The sequence below is a fragment of the Vicia villosa genome, unplaced genomic scaffold (assembly GCF_029867415.1).
Source record: "Vicia villosa cultivar HV-30 ecotype Madison, WI unplaced genomic scaffold, Vvil1.0 ctg.000460F_1_1, whole genome shotgun sequence".
NCBI classification, from domain to species: Eukaryota; Viridiplantae; Streptophyta; class Magnoliopsida; order Fabales; family Fabaceae; genus Vicia; species Vicia villosa.
In genome coordinates this window covers 534,368-540,021 of record NW_026705220.1, presented here as the reverse complement: position 1 = coordinate 540,021, position 5,654 = coordinate 534,368, and the positions used below count along the sequence as shown (strand labels likewise).

The following is a 5,654-nucleotide window of genomic DNA, read 5'->3' as shown; positions in this document are numbered from 1 at the left end:
AGAAGAAACGTTTACTTATTTCAAATAACATACAAATAAATGTTTATTAATTTTAAATAATACACAAGTTTAAAAATAAAATTATTTATTTAATCATATAAACATAAATTATATTAAATTTGATTGAAATTAAATAACACATAAGTAAATATTTACTTATTTCAAACTAATTTAAATTAAATAATAAATAATTAATTTAATAGTAATTCAATTAATTGTTAAAATATTTAATCAATTTAAATTAAATAATTAATTAATTTTTTGAAATATTTAATTAATTCAAACTAAATAGTGATCAATTAATTTAATAGTAATTCAATTAAATATTAATTTATTTCTATTTTATTAAATGTAATTTTAAAATTTTTATTTAGTTATATTAAATAATAAATATAGTATTTAAAATTTAAAATAAATAAATAATTAATCGAATAGAATATTGATACAAATTTTGTAATTTTTGACTTCTTTGATACAAATTTTGTAATTTTGTAATTTGTAATAGTGATGAGAATTTATCATTTAACGAATTTAGATTTGAGACCCATTACTATAAATTTCGCAGTTATTATGAATTAATATTGACATAGTGATAAAGACTTAAGATGTTGTTTAAAAGTTTTGCGTTCGATTCTTTATAAAAAATAATTTTAGTTTTTTTGATATTATTAAATTAGAAATTATCACCTCTTCAATACGCTTTTTAAATAATCAATTTTTCATCTCGTCCATATTTTAGGAAAAATAGAACCATTAGTTAGTAAGGCCTACTCAACTTAACACCTTTCTTCTACTAACTACTACACCAAGTCCAATAACACTATTTTCCCAAATTCTCCATTAATTAAATAAAAGCCAATTAATTTTAAATAATTAATTTAAATTTCGATTAAGTTAAATTATTAAATTGTTTGAAGTTAGCACCAATTATATATAAATTATTAAAGCCAATTATATATATATATATATATATATATATATATATATATATATATATATATATATATATATATATATATATATATATATATATATATATATATATATATATTATTTTCACATTTTATATAGAAATTGTCACCTCTTCGACGCGCTTTTTAAATAATCAATTTTTCATCTCTTCCATGTGTTACTTATTAATAAATAATTAAGTTGTTACCTCTTCGATATGTATTAATGTTGCTTTTCATTTGAGATTTTCTCCTTCTATTACTAATAGCCAAATGATAAATAAAATAAAAAATGTAATGGAATTTATTATATAAAATAATAAACTTCTACGATCATAAAATACTGATTAGTGACATTTAACATTAATTCCAATTTAATAAACATCCCCTAGCAACTTGTGCTAAAACTATTTATCTGAAGTTAGCACCACATATTCCACTTATAAAGTGGTCAATAACTATTATGTAAATGAAGAAAAATATGGCTCAAATTCACATAATTGTTTATGTGTTGATCATCTTTCTCTCTTTAGTTTTTTCTGTAACCAATGGTGGTACGTAACTTTTCACACAATGTTCAACTTTATTTTATACATCTTATTAACATTTTTTTTTTCCCATTATTTGACGATGCAGCTATCTTTCGTTGCATGAAGGACATCGATTGTCCAGAAAAGTCTGTCGGACAAATGAAGTGCATTAGAAAATTTTGTCACTACACTTGGAATAACAAATTAGTTTAAAGGAGATGGGATTGATAATTTTACATTATCATCTAATAAAAAATTAATAGTTTATCATGTCATTAAAATAATTTTAAAATAAAAATATGATTTTGCGGGAATACACATCGATGATGATTATCAATATAAAATTATTTTATATAAATGGTTTATATTTTCTTTATTTTATTTGTATGTAATGTTTATACTTTTATAATTTATTTCAAATTTTGATTTATGTTTCTTTAGTTCTTTGATTTTATGTTAAGGTAGCATATTATTATATTATACAATGTATTATTTTATGTGTTTGCTGGTAGAAGTTATCAGAAAAGAACGTCATGATATAATTGTAATTACAATAAACTACTTTAATAAATAAAGGCAATTTATAATTATGAAGATCAATAATTTTTTATGCTTCTATATTTAGTATGTACTGTATATAAAATATCATTGAAAAGAGTTAAACCTACAACTCATGTCACAAATTCACATCATTTCAATAATAAATCAAACGATAAAGTGTTTGTGTTTTCATTAAAAACACAAACACAATTAGCAAATACAAGTGTTTTCCATTTCAATGAAAGTATATTAAATTTGTATCCTTAGTAAAATCTTAGTCTTATAATTGTAATAAACGGAGCTAAAATAAAATAAAAAAAAACAATTATTGTCATTAATGTCACCTTAACAAAATTACCACATTTCCTAATTTTTTCGGAATTGTTCTATTGATATTTTTCAATTTGCGGATGACACTTTGTTGGTAGGGAAAGAGAATTGGAAACATGTTTGGGCTATAAAGGCGGTGCTTAAGGCTTTTGAGTTGGTGTCGGGTTTAGCCATTAATCACCACAAAAGCAAGCTAACAGGGATCAATATTAATATGGGTTTTTTGGAATCGGCTTCGAATGTTCTCTCGTGTAAGATTGAAGATAGTAATTTCTTATTTTTAGGGATTCCGGTGGGGTTTAATCCTAGAAAAAATGAGACTTGGGAACCTCTTTTACTCAAGATGAGAAACCGGTTGGCGAGTTGGAAGAATAGGTTTTTAAATTTAGGAGGGAGGATCACTTTGTTGAAGTCCGTGTTGAGTTCTGTTATACCCCAAAATTTGCCCGCATCTTTTTTCAAGAAAACTCCAATCTGAAAATTAAGAGTCTCATATAATCATGGATTTTTATTTCAACAAATATCCTGACATATGAAATACTTAGTTTTTAGAATTTTTCTTATACAGTAATTTGGCTTGCAGTTGAATTTATTCTTACGCAAACGCCAAATACTGTTTATTACTTCACACATGCTATTTATTTATTTACAGATAAATAGTACTGACACAATTGGTACAGAGTTAAATCTTTTTGCAGGCGCAGAATCAGGAAACTCAGACTGTACTGGTAACAAGTAGATTATTATTATCTTTTGTTTCCCACTAATTTTGGTACTATATTCCATTATTTTCAAAAATCTTTTCAAATCTCTTTTTCAAAAATCAAATCCTAACTTTATTCTCTACATCTCTCTTTTTCCCAACACTATCATACACTTTCTTTCAAATCTTATTTCCACTCAAATTTTCCTTTTGTACGGAGTCACATCATTCCCCAACGTCTCTATCCTTCTTTCCATTATATAAATACCTCTCATTTTTTCATAAAAATCTCACATCAAATTCTAATTCATCTCTCAAATTTCTACTTCATAATCCATCCTTTCTTCTTCCCCGACAAAATGGCAAAGCGGTGGGAAACGTGTTTTCTTATGGTCATCACCATTGCTACGGTGATCATGTCTTTCTTCTGTCTACATAGCCCGGAACACTGTGGACCTGGGATGCTTATGCTCCCAATCATCTACATGTTACTATTTGTAGCATGGGTTATCAATCGTCATTCTTAAAATTTGCCGTATTTCTTATTTCTTAAATGTACCGTTTATTCGTCGTACTGTTCAATATAGTATGTAATATTTGTACTGTCACTATTAAATGTTGTACTATTTGTCATAATATTGCTTAATTACTCAGATAATATTTTATGTGTTTTCTGCCAGTCAAATATTCATTTTTCTGTGCATTAAATGATTTTCAGGGTTATTATCGGTAATTTTGCCCGCATACAGTAAATATTAGTTATTTATTATGTCTGTGTTTTTAACAAGTCATGTAAATAACTTTCATTTTTCACATAAAACAAAAACAACAAAAAAGAAAATTAACTTTGACTGTTGATTTTTCACTCTAACTGCTACGTCAATACTTGAACAGTCAGTCGACAGCCAAACTGCTGGCAGTACAATGATCAGTGTTTTGTACCATCAATCAAATCAATCTTTCACAATTCAAAATTCCAAGATTTTTGTTCTAGAAGTCTTCTGAATATCACGCGATTAGCAGAGACTCAACACTGCACAAAAATCAGGTACGCTTAACTGTCTCCTACATAAACAGTCCCTGACTAGGGTTTTCTTGTTTTTACAGGAGAAACAAGTTTTTGAGAGCTCAAATGGATTTCATACACATCCATATATCTCAAAGTACCATCATACAAATTTTCAAACTTCAATTCACTCAGACGCACCGTCAGCAGCTCAAACAGTCAACAGACGACCCGTTTGACCAAAAAAGTCAACAGACAGTCAAAAATGAAATTTTTTGTCAAAGTCCATATTTTGTCAAAGGATTCATCATTTGATCATTGGATGATCATAATTCATCAAGGAAAGATCAAAAATCAACAAAACCCTAAGATTCAAAATTAGGGTTTTTGCCTGAAAAGTCAACTCAACTTTGACTGATCATAACTCTCTCATCCTTCATCCAAAAAATTCAAACCAAAGCTCATTTTGAAGTAAATTCAATTATCTTTCAAATGCCATTGATCCCATGGTCATTGGATTCACCATTTGAAAAATATGATCAAAGACATTACAGGTCATTTTCAAAGTCAACAAAAAGACACTTTTTTCAAAAGGACACACAAAGAGCATCAAAAATCATTTTGACATGAGACCAAAGGCATTGGTTAGAGGACTCTTTGAGGTTTCCAAAAAGTGCAAGATCTCCTTCATATGACAAAAATTGAGGGATTTACACCTTGTTGAAGTTGGCTAAATTTTGGAAAATGCATAAAACCAACATTGCTCAAAAATGCATTTTTTTCCAAATGGGGCCAAGTTTTCATGGTTCAAACATCATTTCCATGATATTATGGGCCTCCCACGACCAAGACTAAGCCCACACCATTTTTATTTCATTTTTTGCATAATTTTATCTTATTTTAAGATTAAATTAAAAAGAAAAATGAAAGGATAATGGATGGCTTAAATCTTAAGCATGACTCACCCAAGGAATCTTCATTTTTCTGCAGAGAATTGAAGAGCAAGGCAAGAGCATTGAAGACAAGAAGACTTGGTCAATAATTCAAAGCTTTTTAATATAAAAAATTCAAGAATTCCACAAAGGCAACTAGATGCTTCTTAGCTTCAATTCTAAGCACTCAATGCTTATATATAGGCTAGCATACTTCAGTAATGGAGGGGAGAAGTTCAGAAACAAAGCCTTGCTGATAACACACTTGTAATCACTTGAAATTTTTCAAAGAAATTCAAAATTCGAATTTTAATTTCTATCTTGTTTCAGTTCAAATTAAACACTCAAATACAATCCTCAAGTATCATTGAACGTATTCCAATCAATTGCAAGCCTTGAAGCTCACTAAATCGAGCTATACAGGTCATAATTTGTTCAAATCTAAATCAACTCGTATCTGGTCATTCATGCATGTTTAACAAGATGTAGACATGTATTTGTGTTTGGTTTGAGGTCCTAATCATTTCTGGAAACTAAATTGAAGTTTGGACGCCTATACGTAGGATCACCATTTTAGGGTTCGAACCTTTAAATTTGGGGTTTTACTATCCATGCAAAATTATGAACTCTAAATGGTACCATTAGAATCGCATGAACAATACG

The 5,654-nt window shown here is 27.8% G+C and overlaps 1 long non-coding RNA gene across 1 annotated transcript; it reads left to right on the top strand.

The window, feature by feature from the left end:
* Nucleotides 1-1,202: 1,202 nt before the first annotated feature.
* LOC131628519 (uncharacterized) lies at nucleotides 1,203-1,856 on the top strand. The gene is made up of 2 exons (XR_009291830.1): nucleotides 1,203-1,504; nucleotides 1,587-1,856. It is a non-coding gene; the product is annotated as an uncharacterized LOC131628519 (long non-coding RNA).
* Nucleotides 1,857-5,654: the final 3,798 nt, after the last annotated feature.